The sequence below is a fragment of the Gopherus evgoodei genome, chromosome 8 (assembly GCF_007399415.2).
Source record: "Gopherus evgoodei ecotype Sinaloan lineage chromosome 8, rGopEvg1_v1.p, whole genome shotgun sequence".
In the NCBI taxonomy this organism is placed as follows: Eukaryota; Metazoa; Chordata; order Testudines; family Testudinidae; genus Gopherus; species Gopherus evgoodei.
Window position 1 is genome coordinate 34,984,947 of NC_044329.1, and position 22,394 is coordinate 35,007,340.

Consider the following 22,394-nt stretch of genomic DNA (forward strand, 5'->3'; position numbering starts at 1 on the left):
GGAAAAAGGGCGCAAAATGATTGTCTGCCGTTGCTTTCACGGAGGAAGGAATGACTGACGACATTTACCCAGAACCACCCGTGACAATGATTTTTGCCCCATCAGCCACTGGGCTCTCAACCCAGAATTCTAAGGGGCGGGGGAGACTGCGGGAACTATGGGATAGCTACGGAATAGCTACCCACAGTGCAACGCTCCGGAAATCGACACTAGCCTCAGACCATGGATGCACACCGCCGAATTAATGTGCTTAGTGTGGCCGCATGCACTCGACTTTACACACAATCTGTTTTATAAAACCGGTTTATGTACAATCGGAATTATCCCATAGTGTAGACGTACCCTTAGTTAGGTAAAAGAGATTGTTGCCTGCAGTATTGTGCTGATTTCTATCCAGCATTTTGTCCCAAAAAGCATGTGAGATAAGTGCTGAATGCAGAAGCCACCGCAGGAGGCCAAGACATAATATTAAAAGAATTAATGAAAGAGAGCAAGCCATTGAAGTATAGACTAAATTTTATTGAGAATGTTACAGATCAAAAATAAGTGACTGCATTCCTTGCTGCCAGTGACACTAAAAATATTAATGGTTTGGTACAAACTGAATACCCAAAACCCTTAAAAATCTGTCTGTTAAAGAGCCTGTTTGTTAAGAAGACTGACAATGAACAGTTCATGCTATCTTAATTTGTCTCTCAGGCAAGGTTACAGTCATGGAATTAGGACCTGATCGTCTTCCCATTGACTTCAATGGAAAAAATCAAGTGACTTAAATAGCAACAGGATTGGTCCCTTGGTGCATGGGGTCTATTTTCATTGAGGACTCTGGAATGATGGCCTATGCTCCTGTCTCTGTCTTGGGACTAAATGCTCTCCTCTCTTAGTTAAACCCATGAGAGGGGAGAAAAACTGAAAACTTGCCTGGTGCATTATCTCTTCTAGGGCGAGTGACTTGCTCATGGAGTGGGGTCCATGATCTAAGGGGAAACCTACCTTCATCCTTGCAGAGCATGGATAGGTGCCTCCCCTGTGATGCCTCCTGGCCCCACAGCATAACTCCCCTGGACATCTGGATGAGAAGTGCTTTATATCTCCCTGCTAAATCACACAGGGCACAGCTATACTCTCTTTGACCTCTCTGTTGTTTTGATTGACATCAGCCAGACAATAGAAACAGCAAGTAGATTCAGATGAGACTGTCATTGACATGGTTGAGATATGAAAAATTAATTTAATTCAGTCACTATTACAATGCAATCATAATTTCTACAGAAACGTTCATATCAAAAGTCATCTCAAGGTGCGCTACAAAAAGCAATACAAAAATCATTGAATACGGCATAGAAAGGGTCAATTTCCCACACAGTACTGGTACTTTGTTAAAAACTTTGGGGAAAAAAAGCTATTTAAAGACAACTCTTCTCATACACAAACCTGCCAACCTTACCTCAGCTAGATTAAGTCAGTTCTTAAAAGTCTGTTTTCTTCTGATGGAGGCTCCTGCTTTATGTGATTCAATTAAACATTTAAAATGGTATGCATCATTTTCTGAAATCTTCCTTGTTTGCATTATCACAGCTTGACAGCCCTTTTATGACACAGATTTCCAGTATTTGCTGCATTTAAGATACTTGCATGAAAACAGGAACTTTTTGTAAAAGCAACACTGTCAAAAATATTAACATAATTTAGATTTTAAAAAGGAAAAAAAGCAATTAACAAAACCTCAGAGAAATAGAAGAGTTTGACATTTATTTTTTTAAATTTCAGTGAAAAGATTTAAAAAAGTGTGTGTGTATATATGTGTATATATATAAAAAACCACCACTCACTACTTTCCACTTTGTTCTAAACCAGGCCTGCACAACTCATAAAACGGCGAGGGCCATATTACGCTAAAGAAAACAGCTGAGGGCCGAACCCCGCCCCCAGCCCCATCGACACCCCCCCGGCGCTGCCCAGCCCCCCTGAAATACTCCCCCCGCAGCACCGCCCGCCCGATGGAAACACACCCTCCTTCCCCAGCGCTGCCCCACCGAAACAGCAGTATTGAACCTTGGTAGTATGTTATAGCGGGCCCCTAAGGTAGTATAATTAAAGTAAAAGAAAAATATATTTTTTCTAGAAGCAGAATAAGATCTTCCCTCCACTTTGTAATCAATTGCCCTGTTGAATGAATGAGGTGTGAATGAGGAAGGCGTGGAAGGCAAGCACCTCAGACAGCTGCAATCCTTGGAGAGGGGATGGGAGCCAGACCAGATCAGTAGAACAGGTCAGCCACCAACTTGCAGCTCGTCTCCTCAGCCCTCGCCACTGCCCACCTGCCCCCTCAGCCCCCCCTCCCCTGCTGCCGGCTCACCTGCCCCCCGTCACTGCCTGCCTCCTCAGTCCCCCACCCCAGCTTGCCTCCTCACCCCCTGCCACTGCCCACCCATCTCTTCAACCCCCCACCCTCACCCGCTGCTTGCCTACTCACCCCCCACGGGCCGCACAGTGAGCCCACCTACTCATCCCCTGCGGGCCGCAGAGTGAGCCCACGTGGGCCGCATGTTGTGCAGGCCTGTTCTAAACCGTAAGAACTAAAGACACGCCAAACTTCTATTATGGAATTTGAAACACGTTAATCATGCCTGGTATCAGGCTTCAAGACAAGTTCAAAGCTCTGCCTGTTTGTCAAATGATTCACTAAGGTTCAGAAACTATGTAAGTGGAGAAATGCCCAAATCCAAAAGTTTCAGTGTGGGTTTTGAACACTTGGTCTGAACCATTCCATAGCTATTATACATCTGCAAAATTCACTTAAACCTCTTTTCTACTTTTGGTTCCTGTGGTTTTGCACCCCATCTCCCTTGGATTTTACATTTAAATAAAGATAGACTGGTTTTGGCTGAGTTTTACCGTACCTGCTTTTGTATCAGCACTGGGCAAAAGGGCAAGTTACCCATGTATTTGATGTGAAATTTTAAATTGGCCCAAGTTTTCTGGAAACTGGGTTCAGGTTCACTCAAATGTAGAGATGGGCCTGAACCAAAAACCTCAAACCCAGATCAGACATGAGAAATACCCAGTGCTCATATGAAAGCAGTGACAGTAAGACTGAGTTTAGCTTTATTTAAATGTGAAACTCCAGGGAGTGTGCTGTGAAACCACAGCAACCAAAACAGGAACAGAGGTTTAGGTGAATCCATTCAAAACAAATCACACTATTATACATGCCTTTGCTGAGAAAATGAAATGAAGTCCTTGAGTTTTCTTTGCCCATATGAAGATGGAGAGTGAAAGAGTATGACCAACTCATTCAATAATGGAATGTAGTTGGGTTTGACTAATCTCCAGTGATCCTGGGTCAGAGGTGGTGTTTGAGGAGTGCAAGTGTTATGTATAGGTTTATCTATCTACGCAATGCTCATCATTATAGTACTGGGATGGTGGGTTTTGGGCCTGAACCAAACACTCCAAACTTTAGGAGGCAGGTTGGAATCTGGACCTGGATCCTGATTTGAATTTCTCCGCTGGTGCCTCACACTGGAGCGGGCCAAACTCCAGACTCAAACTCCTTCAGTGAATGAGAGGTTGAAATCTGAACCCAGATTAGATCCAAACTTCGTGATTGAGTAGCAGTCTGTGAAAGGCTGAACAAGATCCAGTGCCTAGCCTGATTGCCTTGGGAATTGAGATCCAGACCTGAACGCTGATTTGTGGGGCAGGCCCCTGTCCTGTCCCCCTTAAGCCTCACTCTACCTCCTTTGCCCTATCCCTCTACAGCCAGACACCAGGATGCATCCCATTCAGGACCGGCGCCAGGGTTTCTCGCGCCCTAGGCGCACGGCCATTTCGCTGCCCCGCAGGCCGCTCTGGAGCTGCCGCAGCCATTTCTGCAGAAGGTCTGTTGGTCCATGGCTCTGGTGGAGCTGCCGCAGCCATTTCTGCAGAAGGTCTGTTGGTCCACGGCTCCGGTGCAGTTGCCGCAGCCGTGCCTGCGGGAGGTCCACCGGAGCCGCGCGGGACCAGCGGACCGTCTGCAGGCATGCCTGCGGCAGCTCCACCGGAGCTGCGGACCAACAGACCCTCCGCAGACATGACTGCGGCAGGTCCACCGGAGCCACCTGCCGCCCCCCTGGCAAAATGCCGCATCCTAATAATGCTGGCGCCCCAGGCGATTGCCTAAACCGCTTAAATGCAAGCGCTGGCCCTGATCCCATTTCCCTTGGGAAGACCCTATTAGCAGCTCCAAACCCCTGTGCTCTGGGGCAAGGCCCTCTGACCACCCAAGTCTCACCCCACCCAACATCCCCTGTGCCCCCATCCCTCAGCCTGAGCCCTCTCTCACCCCACCCCCTTAGCCCTCTGCCCCCTCCAGGTGTCACCCCAGTCCCTGGCCCACTACCCCCCCATCTCCCCACCTGACATGCCAGGCCTCACCTCACTCCCCTGGCCCTCTGCCCCCCCAAACTCACCCCACCCTCCGGCCCACTGCCCCGCCCAGCTCTCTACCCCTCCCCCCATCTCCCCGCCTGACACACGCACCCCAGCTCACTGCCTCCCAGGCGGGGCCCTCCCCTGCTGCCAGCGGCCCAGCCACCTTCCTCTCACCTGAAACTCTGAGTCACACTCACTGCCCCCCGCCCCGCAGGCTCTTCCCGCAACGACCGCTCCGCCCGCCACCGCGCGGGCCGCGCTCTAGCCTCTCACCTGCGCAGGGCGGGCGGTCCCGGGAACAGCCAGCGGAGCCGTAGGGGGAGGTGCCCGGAAGAGCCCATTTCCTCCTCCCCAGTCGGGACGGGCGCGGCGCAGAGACAAAGCGGCTGAGGCGGCTCCGGATCCACCGGTGCCTTTTCCCGTCCGGGACTCGCAGGTAACTTCGCGGCCCAGGGCCCCTTCCCTGCCGCTGAGTTGGAAACTTTTCCTCCCGCCGCTAACGGGGCCTGGCCCGCGGCCCCACCCCCGGTCACCCCTCCCCCGCCAGTGGGCCCGGGCCGGGCAGCCCCCAGTCCCGCTAGGCCCCAGGGCGCCTCATGGTGCGGCGGCCCCGGCCGGCCCGCCGTGCTCTGAGCAGGGCCCGTCGCCCCGCGGGAGCCGCACTGCCCCAGCACCGCAGCCGGCCTGGCCCGAAGCGGCCCGCACGGCTTCCTGGGGCCGCCTCCCACTGTTGGGAGGGTCGGGCCCTCGGTGGGGAACCAGCTCCCCGCCCCACGCCTCCGCCCTAGAGCTCGGGGGAGCCCAGCCCCCTTCTCCCGGGAGTCTCGGGCATTAGCGCTGCCCCCCAACTCTAGCCGCGGGCTTGGTTTTAGGGAGTTGTAGCCGCGTTGGCCCTAGATGTGAGCGGGGCGAGTTGGGTGGAGGAAAACATTTCTCGTTGGCCCCGCTGTTGTTGGCGAAAGAGCCACGTTTTCGAGCACCCACAGCTCTTGTCTCTGTCACCAACAGCAGTGGGGCCAAAACAGATTCACCCCACCCCCTTCTCTTTGTTTTACCAACACGTCCCTACTCACTATGTCCAACTCCCCTGTTGGAGCACGAAAGACCTGCACAAACAGGAGGAAGCTGACTTGTGAAGGGCTGTCAAAGCACAAGATGACAAAATAGAAAAATAATTTTCCTTAATCTTTCAATTATAGGGATTTTTAGATATTACAGTAACATTAGTAGGGAAAAGTTTTCAGACAGGTATAACTTTGACTTGTTTTTTAAGCTCACATTGTTTCTTGAAACTCTCCTTGTACAGAAAAGTCTGTTAGTACACAAGTAATCCCCAAATTTTTAGTGGGGCGGCAGGTGGCCTAGTATTCTGTATCCACTTACACCACAGCTTACACACCACTTACATCATGTATTTGGTCCGTACTCCCACTGATGGAAGTTGTGCCAGTTAATAAGAGAACTGAACTTAGCCCTATATGCTTAGCTCTCAAGGGCAGCAGTTGTAAGGGGAATGTGTTGGCATTCTCTTTCATTATCTGTGGAGGACTCTGTCTAGTGGATTTTGTTTTGTAGTTGGAGATGTGTGGCTGGAATGAGTAATGTTAGGCCTGCAGTCTGCCAGACAAGTACAGTGCTTCCATTAATGCAGCAGCTTAATCGTCATGTAGGCCTCTTGCCAAAATCGACACATTGCTGTGTGGTCTTGTAACTGTGAGATGGTTCACTGTAAGAAATGAGAGAAAGTGGTACATAAGAAGAGCCTGAAACTCACTTTGTTTTATAAAGAAGAATGGCTACAACAGTGGATTGGTTTTCACTTCAGGCATAAATAGCTTTATTTTAAGACTGTCTTGTTGTGTAGTCTACCTCTGACTTGCAAAAGCAGTAAAACACATGAGAACTCTAGTGACATACTATAGTAAAGTTACAAAAGTTCTGGGTGGGTGTAGAGAACCTGATATAAGATGTATTTCTCTTCCAAAGTTACTTATACAATATCTGTACAGCTACCTGGTGATCCCTCTGAACACTTCTATTTCTGGTCAGTAGTGCTGGTCAGTTACTCCCACTGATCACATGCTGCCAAAATCCCTGTCTGTCACTTGACTACTGCACTAGTCTTGTATCTGGCCTTGATGCTTGTGGCCTGGCTCCCCTCAAGCCCATTCAAAATGTGGGTGCAAAGATAAGAACGTAAGTGTCCATACTGAGTCAGACCAAAGGTCCATCTAGCCCAGTATCCTGTCTTCTGACATTAGCCAATGCCAGGTGCCCCATAGGGAATGAACAGAACACATAATCATCAAGTGATCCATCCCCTGTTGTCCATTCCCAGCTTCTAGCAAACAGGCTAGGGATACCATCCCTGCCTATCCTGACTAATAGCCATTGATGGACCTATCAAGATAAAGAGCAAAGGCTTGATTGTCATTCTCCCCTCCTCACTCCACCCTAGGTCTCTTAATTGGCTTCCCCATCTCCAGTCACACCATATACAAAGTTTCCCTGAAAGTTCTTCTCAGTTTTGCTCATCTTTAATCAACCAGTGATGCTAGCCTTAATACCACAAGAATTAGCCCATCTTCATGCATGAGGGGTAGCAAAACTTCCAGTTTGAACTTATAAAATCACCATATTTTCCTCCAAGTCATTCCTCAAAACATACCTGTGTCCTAGTAGGTACTGTAAACCACAGTCTGAAAATTACTAAGCAAGTGGAGATTTGTAATTGCAGTCCTTGTCTTGCCTAAGAACTGTACATATCCTGTCTGTTTCCCAGTCTCTTCCTCCCTCCTGTCTCTTTCCCCCCCTCCCCCCTTTGTGTCTCTGACCTGTTTTATGTTGTCTATTATTTGACTGTAGGCTTCTGGTGTCAGAGACTGTTTACTGTGTCTGTACAATATCTAGCACAATAGGACTGTGATTTGGCTGATCATTAGTTGTTAGCATGATGTAAATACATAATAATGAGCTACCTATATCTTTGTTCAAAGTTTTTTGTTTAAAAAAGGGCTCTTCTGAAAATGAAACAATTTACATAAGTGTTCTTAAGAAGAATCATTGTGCCCTTTCTCTTAAAAATACAGACAAAAACTAAAAACTAAAACAAGCTATCAAATGCTATTAAAAACCTTGTCTAATTTTATTTTTCAACCAATTCTAATAGGACCCTGAAATGGAGTAAATGTTTATGCAGGGTGGGTAGAGTTGGGATTAGAACTGCTATCTTCAGACTAATAACATAATTTTGCTGAATGTTAGTTAATATTGAATGTAAAGTTTGTAAGCATATGAAGGCCCAGAAAGTAAAGAAGTTAATTAGTATATTCACTTTGGCTTCTCACTGTGAATTTTGAGATGCTGTTTGACATGGGTAATGGCAAGAAATTCATATAGTTATGTTTCTTCATTCAGAGAAGTTCCATAGTCCTAATAAAATTAATTGGAGGATAACAATTTAAGCAGGTCTTTTGCATAGATCAACTACTTGAGTGCCTCCCTTCTTGCAACTCATTGAGAAATTCTTCTTACAAAAGAATCAACAGTGACAAAGTTTAAACTGGAAATACATTTAAATAGATTTTTAACATGAATTGAAATTAGATCCTGTTGTCAAACAGTGGTGGCTTCTTAAACTCCTTTCTCATGCAAGGAATTAATTGGAAATGTTACTTATCTGTGATGAAACTGAAAGTAATCCATAGATTTTAAGATAAGCCTGGGGTGAGGACTTAAGCATTTTCACAGCATTTTGTGGTCACCTGTTTTACTGAAGATATAACAATGTTGTACTAACCTCAATTTAATATCCATCTTTTGAATTAACTGGACATCAAATAGAACGGGGTCGGCAACCTCTGTCATGCGGCTCGCCAGGGTAAGCACCCTGGTGGGCCGGGCCAGTTTGTTGACCTGCCACGTTGGCAGGTTCAGCCAATCGCGGCTCCCACTGGCCGCGGTTCACTGTCCCAGGCCAATGGGGGCTGCGGGAAGCGGCGCAGGTGAGGGATGTGCTGGCCGTAGCTTCCTGCCACCCCCATTGGCCTGGGACAGCGAACCCCGGCCAGTGGGAGCTGCGATTGTCCGAACCTGCCGATGCAGCAGGTCAGCAAACTGGCCCAGCCCACCAGGGTGTTTACCCTGGCGAGCTGTGTGCCAGAGGTTGCCGACCCCGGAAATAGAATATGGCAGGTAGAATACTTGCTGAGGTGTTAACCTGAAACTGGAATATAGGCCCTATGAATGTTTCTATTCTTTTCTCTTGTAATACAATGCCTTTTTCTTGGAAATCCCCAAATGCTTATTCTGCTGAACTTTAAAGTTTGTGCCCTTAAGGGTTTGTCAACACAGGAAAGTTATACCAATAAACACTAAGGAGTGAATTGATACTGGTGAAACTTACCTTGTGGATATACTTTCTGGTGTGGTCTAGCTTTGATTGCTGTGCAAGGAGTTCAGGCTAAACCAAAAATAGCTGTTCTTATTTCAGAATAAATGTCCACAAGACCCGTTATACAGATTTAATCTCTAGCTGATGCAACTTCTCTGTGCAGATGAGCCCTTTTCAGGGTGGATTTGATTTAAATCACTAGTCAGGAAGACTTGATTTAATCATGGATTTCTACATAAGTGTGTTCTTGTTGGTTGTTATAACCTTAATACGTAGTCTTGACAATTCAGAGATAGATGTAGGTTTCATTTTTAGAAGGTACACACTATACACTTTTAAAGTGACTTATTTTGAAAACCTTTCAGATTAGTTTTACAGCTATATCAGAAAATGAATGATTGTTTATTTCATTTACCAAAGGTAAATGAAGCTGATAGTTCACCTCCCTATGACTTCATAAATTATTAATATTTGGAGGATTTTCGCCATGCTGTATTAGGAGGAGAATATCACCAGATAGACATTTAAATTGTTTTATTTAACTAAAACAATGTTATATATTCAAAAGCAAACATATAGTATAACAAAACAAGCATATGAATTATTGAATTAAGTTAAACATTCAAGTTTTTAAAGCAGGTTTTTGTTAAAATTGTTTAACTAAAATAGTTAAATTAAAATATTTTTTGTTTAAAAATTAAATCGTCTTTGTTGGCGAGGTCAACATGAGAAATTTAAAATATTGGCTTCTGCAGCTAACTCAGTTGTCTTCACCTTCATTTTCCAGATTATGAACAAACAGGAGAAGAAAAACAAGCATTCCTGCTTTTTCAGTTTCCAAACAATTTTTCAGTTCAGAATGAATTAGTCCAAAGGAAGAAGATATTCTTTCTACACCGCTGTTAAAAGTGAGATTATGAATTCAACAGTAGTTGAATTCAAGTGCTTAAGTGACTTCCACGAGTTCACGGGTGTGATTTTACTTTAAAACATTATCAGCAAACATGTATTTCTTGAATGGTTCTTATTCTCAAACTGGCTCTCTTTTACAGCCTGTTGCCATTATAGGTTTTCCCTTCTAGTGAGAGAATGGTATGGTAGATCTCAAATCAATGAAGGCTACACTCGGAAAGACCTCAAGACTTCTGAAATATGCTGCTCAAACAGTTCACTTTTGTTTCTACTTGTCCCTCCCTTCTTCCATTTATCTCCAGACTTCTTCTCCTCGTCCAGATCTGTTCCACCCCCCAACAATCTTCTGTACTTTGAACTTTTTGAAACTGCACTTTTAGAGAGAGGTAAGGGATTGACTCCATGTACACAAATTTGCAGAGGGACAATAGGGTTGAGGTCTGTTATTTCTCATCTCTATATATTTTATTTTAAAACATTTTTGCTGTTAACAAGCATGTTATCTCTGGAGACACAAATCCACAGTTTGAGAACTGCAAAACTAAGCATCTCTGATGGTATCTTCTAGACTGAGCACTGAGCCCCATTGGGTAGATAAAAAGATTAACCTAAATAATCTATACAGAAGCCCCTGGAACCCCATAAAATTGGGTCCCTAATCCATGAACTATTGGAGCTCATTTATAAAACCTTTCTTAATCATTACATGAATATATTGTCTCATACTGTAGAATTAGAATTTACAATCCCTATTCCATGATGAGATACCTTTTGAGCTATAATATAACTTAATTAAAACTATCTTTAAGTAGGTTTTTTCCTCAAAAAGCATTTTATCAAAAAAATCCAATTTAAATAAAAAAAATTCTGATTTAAAAAAAAAACATTGATTTTTATTCATCCTGTTGTTTTTCAGTACTTAAGTGGCTGAGCAGTGATGGAAAGAATCATTCTAAGAAATTGGGTATATTCTGGAATTCCTAAAATTATTCTGAATATCCTTTTTTAAATGCCTGGACAGTTGACTCCAAAATGTATTTCTGTCATGTGGAGGTTTGATTGGAGATTATTACTTCCAGTTTCTTTATAACAACCTTATGCTAATTCTGAGTGTAGTTGTATACCAGCCAAGATGATTTAAAAGACTAAGTTGCATACTTGCCTTGAAACACTCACTACATTGGGAGTGTACCCTAATTTAGAGTTACAGCTAGTTTGGAGTAGCTCCGCTCAATGGATCTATAATTCAGATTTGGTTTCTCAAGAATTTGTTTGCAGCTTTGGAGAAAGGTTGCAGATGTTTGATAGTACAGCTTTAAAAGTAGTAATTAGCTTACCCACTTTATGAGATTATAATTCTGTGGGTGGTTATTTATCCCAATACCTATTTTTGGAGGAACTAAACAGGGAAGTTCTTGAGAATCACTTGTTATGTCGTAAAGCAATGATAAAAGTAGAGCACAGAGTTTAACAGATGAAGAATAAAAAACAAGATTTCAGATTCAGCTGCATATTGGAGTCTTTCTGGTTGGAAAATAAGGCTATATCAGCCTTGTTCCAGGATAAATAGGGAATATAGTGAAGACAAGACTGACGTCCTTTCTGCCCTGACTAGCCCTCAAGAAAAAGGAATGAGGTCAACAGTAAACTGACTTTCTGTATTACATGCAGTACTGATAAGATAGGAAGAGCTTTCCTACTTAAGTATGCATGTGACCTTGACATTCTCCAGCAGAAGCAAGTGGGCATCTTGATTTAAGTTTGACTCCCTGATTTGCCAAAGGGGAGGGATAGCTCAGTGGTTTGAGCATTGGCCTGCTCAACCCAGGGTTGTGAGTTCAATCCTTGAGGGGGCCATTTAGGGATCTGGGGCAAAATCGGTACTTGCCCCTGCTAGTGAAAGCAGGAGGCTGGACTTGATGACCTTTCAAGGTACCTTCCAGTTCTATGAGATAATATATGGAGATATATCTATATTAATATTACAAGGTAAAGTGTGGGTGGGAGCCAGGTGTATTTAGTGGAGTTTGTAGGAAATCAGACAAATGACAAAAAAGGAGCCATCATTTGACTTGTAGACCTAGATCTACTGCAAAGCTTTCTCTTGGTGAGAAATTGGGTTGTAGGATATAGAAGATCAGTAATTCTGGGTTGTTTTATGCAGATGGATTGCATGGGGGTTTTAAGACCTTGTCTGCATAGGAGAACTTATGAGTATAAATCTACTGGTATTGGTCTCTGTGTGGATGCTTTTATTCTGGAATGGGTGCTTTTTTTTTTTTTTTTTTTTTTCCCAGTTAAGGTTATACTGCTTTCAAAGTGACATAAGCTGATCTGGAAAAAGGCATTCTTACTTCAGAGTAAGAGGGCCGAGATGGGGATTCATGGTGGGGGAACTTCCTCGTGTAGACAAGGCCTTATTTTTGGTCTTTGTATAGCTTTGTACTGTAAAAATACGTAGGTCCTCTAGGGCTTTGAAGCATTCTAAAGACATAGGGAAAACATTGCCTCTTCATTTCTTGGCCATATTGTCTCTCCCTGATATATCTTCTGCTGTTACACTTATTAATTTGTATTGCGTTGTGGGGTAGAAGTTTCAAACCCATTGTGCTAGGTCATTGCAGAAACCCTCTGTTACGTTTCTACCTTAAGGAATTTTTAAGTTACCTATTCAAATCTAATTTGCCACTCATTTAGTATGGAATGGTTCTGAACAGTGACTAGCTAAGATCTAGAGCAGGGGTTCTCAAACTTGGGGTTGTGCCCCTCAGTGGGTTGCAAGGTTATTATGTGGAGGTCACAAGCTGTCAGCCTCCACCCCCAAACTCTGCTTTACCTTCAGCAGTTATAGTAGTGTTAAATGTAAAAAAGTGTGTTTTTAATTTGAGCGGGGTCGCACTCAGAGGTTAGCTGTGTGAAAGGGGTCACCAGTACAAAAGTTGGAGAACCACTGATCTAGAGAAGGTAGGCTTCAGAGCTGGCCTCTCCTGGGCTCCTACAGTTCTGAGGGAGGAAGGGAGGGGTCATATAAATGGATGGGTTTGGGAGGGACTTAACTCTGCTCATTCCAGGTCTTGGTTGGGGATGTGGCAGGTAATGCAACAATGAAAGTGTAGGTATGCATTCTCAGTCCTTTGGAGTGGATCCCTCAGTTGTCTAGTCAATAAGCCTAGCAGCTGACAGTCCAGAAATGAGGAGCAGCTTGAGCTGCTCTCCTCTTTAGTCAGTGACCCAAAATATTGGATGAGAGCAGAGTAAGCTGCTCAGCAGGCCCAGCTGCAGGATTGAGTACTTGAGTTGGTAACTGTGCCCACTTTCCAGGCACACAGCTAAATTTTAAGGCAATGTTTATAGTAGGTAGTGTGAGAAATGTTTGTTTCCACCTCTACTGGGAAGGTTGTCTTCTGCACCTTTGCTACTGATAGCATGGCTTTTACCACTGTCTCACCCTGCCTTTCATGAGAGCTTATGCTTTCAGTGAGAGGGATGTTGAAGAATGGATAGCAACTCTCCAATGTCTTGTCTACGCTAGGAAAGGGCATCTTATTAAATGCCTTACACAGACTTTAATATAATTTAGCATAGGCAAGGACAAGTTGTGTGTAAAATGACAACTAACATTTTAAGGCATGATTAACTTCAGCAAAATACGTAGTCTCATTAAAAATGACTTCTATATCAGAAGCCTGGAGGAGAGTAAATGTTGTACCTATATTTTAAAAAGGACCCTAGTGGTAATCCAGAGGATTGCCGACCAGTAACCCTTACACTTGCATCTGGTAAACCGGTTGAAATAATGATTAAAAATAGAATTAAACACCTGAAAGGTATGATAGGGCCTAACAAGCATGGTTTGTGGAAAAGGAAATTGCATCTTGCTAATCTACTGATGTGTTCAAAGAATTCTGATAAAAGGGCTGGATAAAGGAAAACCAGTTGATCTAATTTTAGATTTTCAAAAGGCTTTTGACAAGGTCTTTTACAAGAAGCTGCTAAAACTAAGTGCTCCTGGGGAAGAAAAGTATTGTCATAAATCAAACTGTCTGGGAGAGAGAAAACAGAGTAGGAATGAATGACTCATGTTCATTATAGCAAAAGGTTAAATGTGATCCCCAATGGCTGCAGATATCCTGGAGCAGCTGAAAGCACTGAACTCTCTGCATCATCCCAGACTCTGCAGCTGAGTGCAACTAGGTTCTACGGTAGGTCTGTCTGTCTGAATATTTATTAATAATCTGGAAGGGAGGTGAGCAGTGAGGTACTGAGAACTGAACTTCTGCTGGATTTATAGCTGTTGAATGGGCAACATAATGGCAGATAGAAGTTCAGTATTGATAAATGCAAAGTAATGCATGTTGTATTAAAATTTGAGCTGCTCATATGCTATACAGGGTTCTAAATTATTTGTGGCAACTGAGGAAAGGGACCTTTTCACCAAGCTGTCTACAATGATACAGACTTCTGTTCAATATGCTGCTGAGGTCAAAACTGGCAAACAAGGTGGTAGGATGCACAAAGAATAGGATGGAGAATAATACAGATGTCACAAGGTCACTATATAAATAGTAGCATACCGTCTTTCAGAACAGTGTGCAGTACTGGTCAACCCGTTTCAAAAAGGATATTGCAGAATATGAGGGTGTTCAGACACTGGGGACAAATGATTAGAAGTGTAGCAAAACTCACATGAACAGTAATTGGAAAAAATTGGAATTTATTCATCTCCTTTTTAAGGTGAATAGAGAGAGGGCATAGGTGTGTATGAAAGTGACGAATGATACAGAGAATGTGTATATATAGCGTTTGTGTCCTCCCCATCTCAACACACGAACAATGGGGCATTCAGTGAAATTGAAAGAGTAATTTGTAACTGATAAAAAAAAATTCATTTTTACTGAATGCCTAATTGTCATCGAGGCCAAAATTTAATAAGAATCAGAGGTGGATAACAATATCCCAGTGTAGACAAGGCCCAAGTGATCAAGTGACTTAAATCTTCCCGAATATAGACACAGCCTCACATTTTACAGCATAACCCCTACTATTCCAATATGAGTGTTCTTAGTTTAAATCCCTTTCCATATGACACAAACTAAAAAGAGCTGGAATGATAGTGTCTACACTAGGGGTTGGGGGTGGGGTGGGGTGTTATACCAGCATAAGTTTTTTAAATTACACCTTTGGCTATACTGAAAACTTTCCCATGGAGAGAAGTCCTTATTATGTGCCTGTAAAATGATGATATTGACTTAAGGCATAGGCTGTGTCTACACTACAAGTGCCACAGTGGCACAGCTTTGGCTATGCTGCTGTAGCAGTTGAGGTGTAGACACTACAGTGACAGAAGGATTTTTTCCATTGCTGTAGTAAAGCCACGCTGAAGGCAGTACCTAGGTCAATGGAAGAATCCTTTCTTCTATCTGGCTGCATATACATTGGGGGTAAGATCAACTTAACTAAGGGCATGGATACACTCAAGCGCTCTACATTTGCAAATTAAACCAGCCCTCGGAAACTGCAGCAGGGAGAGCGCTGCAGTGTGTTCATACTCTCAGCTGCAAGTGCACTGGCATGGCCACATTTGCACACTTGCAATGGCATTGGGAGTGGTGCATTATGGGCAGCTATCCCACAGAGCACCTCTCTGCATTCTGGCGCTGTGGCTTGTGAGAAGGGTGGGTGCGGGGTATTCTGGGTCCTGTCCCAACGCCCCATGATGCATCGCTTCGCATCCCAGCAATCCCTGTGCTTCTATCCACTTTTAGCACCATCTTTCAATGTTTTTTGTACTGCATGCTTTATCTTCCCTTTTGGTCTGCGGGAATGGATCCTGAACTGCTGAGGAATATGCTGATGGGTCTCACTAGCACGTCACGAATTGCAGTTGAGTTCCTTCCTAAGCTGCAAACTGACAGCGAGGAGTCCAATGATGTCAACTCACATAAAGCATACTACACGAGATTGCTTGTGGCGCTCACTGACATGCTCACCACTGTGCAACTCCACTTTTGGGCTCTGGGAAACAGGCACTGAGTGATGGGATCACATGGTCATGCAAGTCTGGATGATGAGCAGTGACTGCAGAACTTTCAGATGAGAAAAACCACTTTCGTAGGACTGTGTGCTGAACTCACCCCCACCCTGTGGCATAAGGACACGAGATTGAGAGTGGCCTTGCCAGTGGACAAGTGGTTGGCTACTGCAATCTGGAAGCTGGCAACTCCAGACAGCTACCGATCGGTCACTAACCAGTTTGGAGTGGGAAAGTTGACCGTTGGAATCATATTGATGCAAGTTTGCAGGGCCATTAATCACATCCTGCTCAGAAGAACTGTGACTGGGTAACATGCATGACATTGTGGTTGGCTTTGCACAAATGGGTTTCCCTAACTGCATAGGGGCAATAGATGGGATGCATATTCCAATTCTGACATCAACCCACCTAGCCTCTGAGTACGTAAATCGGAAGGGATGTTACTCTCTGGTTCTCCAGGCACTTGTGGATCGCCGTGGGCGTTTCATTGATATTAATGCAGGCTGGTCTGGAAACGTGCATGACACATGCATCTTTTGGAACACAGTCCTGTTCAGGACACTGCAAGCCAGGGCTTTCTTCCAAGACCAGAAAATCGCTATGGGGAAGTCGAAATGCCCATTGTGATCCTTGGAGACCCCACTTACCCTTTAATGCTGTGGCTCATGAAACCCTATACAAGGAGCCTTGACAGCAGCAAGGAGCGGTTCAACAACAGCCTGAGTTGGTGCAGATTGACTGGAATGGGCTTTTGGCTGTTTAAAGGGTCGCTGGCGCTGTCTGTATGGGAAGCTGGACCTGGCTGATGACAACATCCCCACGGTTTTATCTGTGTGCTGCACTTTTCCCTTCACAAATGCTATGGAAGGTGAAAGCTTCACTCAGGCATGACCTCAGAGGTTCAACACCTGGAGGCTGAATTTGAACAGCCAGAGAGCAGGGCTATTAGAGGGGCCCAGCATGGAGCTGCAGGGATTAGGGATGCCTTGAGGGAGCAATTTGATGCTGAAAGCCACTAGTAATGTTTGGTGCCCTGCATGGGAGTGAATTGCAGTGGTTCCAGTGTTAGTAGGAATCGGTGTTTGCTATGTATGATGCACTGACTTGCAGTGCCTGTTGCTTTCCTGGGCTACGGTATCTTTTACTTAATGCAATAATTAATGATGTTTTCAAAGCCAAAAAATTCATTTATTTAAAAGAAAATCTTTATCTGAAAGAAACACAACTACTTGGGAAACAGGGTATGACACATCTGTGCTGTGTGGAATGAGGGAAGGGGGTGGGGTGGGGAACAGGACAATTGGAGATTCATGTATGTCCTGTTATACTTGGCCTTCCTGTCTGGAGTGCTGTGCAATCCATGCTGCACTTCAGGCTGGCTAAAATGCATAGTGATGGGGGTTGAGTGCAGTGGGTAAGGGTAGTAGTTTGCAGGGCTAGGTGGTGAAGCTATAGATGTTGGAGACAGCTGGTGGCAATAAGAACCTGGAAGTTGGAGAAAGTGGGTAGGCAGTGACAAGGGAAAGAGTTTTGGGGTGAGCTGCAGGGGAAGGTGGGCACAAATGTGCTCTGCCTGCATTGCTACGAGTGCCTGTATTGAGTCTGCTTGGCTCTCCGTGATGCGTAGCAGCCACTTCATGCTTTGGTGCTGGCGATCCGCATTCTGCTGGAGGACCCTCCTTTCATTCTCCCGCCATTGCTCCATACTGGGGTTCGCCTGGTGCGTGGAAGCATGGTCTTCTGGAAAGATGCCCTGAGAACGCTCCATGTCTTGCTGAGCAAACAGGAAGGGGAATTTCAAAATTCCCAGACAATTTAAAGGGCGGGTGTGATGGTTGGTCACCTTGAGGGCATGGCAATACTGTTCAGAGTGATGACCAGAGTGGCTAGAACAGGCATTGTGGGAGGCTGATCAGAGTGCATTAATAGACCAGGGCATCCACACTGGTGCTTCGGTGCTCCAGCTGGGACATAGCAAGTGTTATGCTTCTCATTGAGGTGCATTACTGGGGTGCTCCAGCTGCAGAGTCCGAGCACTCTACATGCCTTGCCAGTGTGAACATGTCAGGAGTTAGTGCTCCTGGGACTGGTTTAATGCGCTCTAACTTGTAAGTGTAGCCAAGTCCTATGTTGCACAGGGTGTTAAATTTTTCACAACCCTGAGTGATGCATTTACGTTGGTCTAGGGTTTTTTTTAGGTGTAGGCAAGGCCTCAGTTATTGTTTGTAAAGTATTGTAGAGGATGTCAGAAGCTACTGTAAAAACAGTTAAGTATTTAGAGGCTTAAAAGGCTGTCTGTGCATGTGGTGGTGGTATGGAGTAGAAACGTGGAAGATGGATTTTGGCTAGATCTGTGCTGGGAAGAGCTTAGATACTGCATTGATAGGTGCTGTAGAAACCCTTATGATCATGTACAACATGCATGGTGGCAATTGATGTGCTCTCCAAATCACACATCTTCCTGAGAATACAAGCACAATTGTGCATGTCCTAGTTCCTTTATAAAATCTGCTAATATGGATTTAAGATCTGCTTTTCCTGTACCTACATTTTTGTATGCCTCCTGTGAGGAGCATAAGTCAGTGTTAGTAAGATCTAACTTCTTTGTAGAGACTTATTACTTAATGTTGAAGGGGGTCCTACCAAAATCTTGGGAGTAACACATCTGTGCAAGCTGTTGAGGCTGAACGGAATTTCAGGTCTTCTGAATGAACAGTCTTTTCTGTCATAACTCTACTTCCATTTTGATGTAGTTTTCTATTTTATCTTTGTTTAGTTTGAGTTCTTTAATTAGATCAACTAGACTTTCATTAAGTCTATAGCTGTGTAATTGACCTTATAAACAAATTACTCCAAAAAACCTCCTTCAGTTGCTTTGCAAATTCAGTGCTTGTGTAGAGAGTCTTCATATAAAATGTGTGCTATTTTGCTCAGTCGTCCTCCACTCTAAAGCAAATGTCAACTTATTTAATGGTGGTTGGATTCAAGTATAGAGTCTGAAAATTCCTCTTCATTTCGTTGGGAAGTTGTCATAAAAAAAAAAAAAAATCCCATAAGGCTTATGGGGTGGGAGAAAGCTGGCTGAAGTTGAAAAGTTCTGAGAGACTGTTGGGTATTGGTGACTTTTTGTCTTCTAAAAACAAAAAACTTTAATATTGTGAACACCCATATGTCAGAAGTTCATGGTGACTAAACCTGAAAAGTTCTCTTGTTTTATCACTGTATAAGCAAATTGCGAAGACCTCTGCCATGTTAAGTATGAAAGTCAGATGATTAGTGATCATTAATACTAATCACTCATTTGCTACATAAATCAGCAGCTTTCACAAATTTAAAAAGTAGCATTGAATTCATTAGGCAAGGGCTTAATCTAAGATTGAAATATAAGTTATTCATCTTTGCATAGGATACATTAGGTGCACTGCACTGTGTATCTTATGCAAGCGTCTAGATTCCAGCAAACCGAATCCATCCAATGACTTGCAGCTTTGACTCCTGAATAGTCCATTACAATTGGCTGCACACTAACAGTGCTCTTCTCCAATCACCAATGACTCTCTATTCTCTTCCAGCTTCTGCAGAGTTATTTAATTTTCTTATTGTCTTCTAATAGACATAACACGAACCTTAATCTCATCACTTCGTTCTTGTCAGAGTAGTTAGCTTTCATTTACAGACTGATATCGGAATCTAGTGTTTCTGATGTCCACTTTCAAATATGTTCTGTTTGTTTACATACTTCAGGAATTAAAAAAATGGAAAGGTGTGGTTTTCAAAATGTCATCCAGTTTCTCATTTCCCTTGAAGTGTGGGTTTTTCACCACTGTGCTGAACCATTTTCATGGACTAACAAAATCCATCATCACAGTGGAGGAATGAAATTGGCTCCCTATACATGTTGACTTCAAATTTAGAACTTTAAGGAAGGATCTTTCGTTCACGTATGAACTAAAATCATGTCTGTCTCAGTAAGGCTTTGGGGTTGGTCTTTAATTACAGTAGTATTTTGAAGAATGAGGTGATCTTAACTAAAGATTTGCTGTCTTGGCCTCTAACAAACCAGATAATTTCAGTGTCTCTTTTGAGTATTTAAAACTTCTAATGAAGGTCTAGATTAGAAGACTTTTTTCTGCGAAAGAATGCAGTATACTACACATTCATAGTAATTTAGGAACAAAAATGTAGCTTTAGGATATGAGTGAGGCCAATCTTCATTATTTCTAACTGCGTGGCTTATAGATTGTACTTGATTTGCAGACTGAGTGCCTAAGAAGATCAAAACAAAAAGACCAGGATTTCTTTGCTGCTTATTGCCAATAATCGGGGGGGGGGAGGGATTTTTTTTTCGAAAGCCAAGCAAAAATTCATCTTGCAGGATTGACAGATTCTTGTACTGACTGATAATGTTGGCTAATTTGTAGTAGAAACTTGAATGCATATTTGCTGGTAAAACTTGCTACCCTATGGGTATCCAAGGATGTGTACATGTACGGCACTGCAGCGGCATAGCTGTATTGATGCAGTGGTACTACTGCAGTATGTCTGGTGAAGATGCTCCATGCCGATGGAAGAGAGCTTTCCTGTTGGCATAATAAAACCACCTCACAAACAGCAGAAGTTAGATCTGCGGGAGAAGCTGTCCCACTGATGTAGCGCTGTGCATATGAGTGCTTGTGTCAGTGTAATTTATGTCGCTCTGGGTGGTTGTTACATCTCAAGCAACATAAGTTATACTGACGTGGTAATGTAGACATAGCCCAAAAATTTGCTTGTTTGAGGGTTGCCCATTTCTTTTAGGATATGTGTTCAGTGCATAATTAACTTGGCTGATCAGCACCCAGGTTAGCCTAGCTCAGGTGTGAGGAATCATAGAATATCAGGGTTGGAAGGGACCTTAAGAGGTCATCTAGTCCAACCCCCTGCTCAAAGCAGGACCAATTCCCAACTAAATTATCCCAGCCAGGGCTTTGTCAAGCCTCACCTTAGAGGTTTTTAAGGAAGGAGATTCCACCACCTTCCTAGGTAACCCATTCCATTGCTTCACTACCCTCCTAGTGAAAAAGATTTTCCTAATATCCAACCTAAACCTCCCCCACTGCAACTTGAGACCATTACTCCTTGTTCTGTCATCTGGTACCACTGAGAACAGTCTAGATCCATCCTCTTTGGAACTCCCTTTTCAGCTAGTTGAAAGCAGCTATCAAATCCCCCCTCATACTTCTCTTCTGCAGACTAAATGATTCCAGTTCCCTCAGCCTCTACTCATAAGTCATGTGCTCCAGCCACCTAATCATTTTTGTTGACCTCCACTGGACTCCCTAAAATTTTTCCACATTTTTCTTGTAGTGTGGGGCCCAAAACTGGACACAGTACTCCAGGTGAGGCCTCACCAATGTCGAGGAGAGGGGAATGATCACGTCCTTTGATCTGCTGGCAATGCCTCCTCTACTTTAACAGCTCAAAATGCCATTAGCCTTGTTGGCAGCATGGGCACACTGACTCATATCCTGCTTCTAGTCCACTGTAACCCCTAGGGCCTCTTCTGTAGAACTGCTTCCTAGCCATTTAGTCCCTAGTCTGTAAGAGTGAATGGGATTCTTCCGTCCTAAGTGCAGGACTCTGCACTTGTCCTTGTTGAAACTCATCAGGTTTCTTTTGGCCCAGTCTAATTTGTCTAGGTCCCTCTGTACACTATCCCTACCCTCCAGCATATTTACCACACCTCCCAGTTTAGTGTCCTCTGCAAACTTGCTGAGAGTGCAATCCACACCATCTTCCAGGTCATTAAGAAGATATTGAACAAAACCGGCCCCAGGACCGACCCTTGAGGCACTCTGCTTGAAACCAGCTGCCAACTAGACATGGAGACATTGATCACTACCTGAGCCTGACGATCTAGCCAGCTTTCTATCCACCTTATAGTCCATTCATCCAGCCCATATTTGTTTAACTTACCGGCAGGAATCCTGTGGGAGACCGTATCAAAAGTTTTGCTTAAGTCAAGGAATAACACATCCACTGATTTCCCTTCATCCACAGACCCAGTTATCTCCTCATAGAAGACAATTAGGTTAGTCAGACATGACTTGCCCTTGGTGAATCCATGCTGACTGTTCCTGTTCACTTTCCTCTCTCAGAATTGATTCCTTGATGACCTGCTCCATGATTTTTCCAGAGACTGAGGTGAGACTGACTGGCCGTAGTTCCCTGGATCCTCCTCCTTCCCTTTTTTAAAGTTGGGCACTACATTAACTTTTTTCCAGTCATCTGGGACCTTTCCTGATCACCGTGAGTTTTCAAAGATAATGGCCAATGGCTCTGCAATCACATCCACCAACTCCTTTAGCACTCTTGGATGCAGTGCATCTGGCCCTATGGCCTTGTGGCTCATCGAGTTTTTCTAAATAGTCTCGAACCACTTCTTTCTCCACAGAGGGCTGGTCACCTCCTCCCCATATGGTGCTGCTCAGTGCAGCAGTCTGGGAGCCGACCTTCTTTGTGAAAACAGAGGCAAAAAAATCATTGAGTACATTAGCTTTTTCCACATCCTCTGTCACTAGGTTGTCTCCTTCATTCAGTAAGGGCAGGGCTGGCGCTTCCATTAGGTGACCCTAGGCAGGTCGCCTAAGGTGCCAG

General features: G+C 44.0%; 1 protein-coding gene across 1 annotated transcript in view; it reads left to right on the forward strand.

Annotated features, from left to right (window-relative positions):
* Window positions 1–4,716: 4,716 nt before the first annotated feature.
* The window catches only part of CTNNA1 (catenin alpha 1), a 220,490-nt gene continuing 202,812 nt past the window's right edge, over window positions 4,717–22,394 (forward strand). The window contains 1 exon segment of the mRNA XM_030574175.1: window positions 4,717–4,855. The gene's annotated coding sequence lies outside the window, so the exon portion shown is untranslated.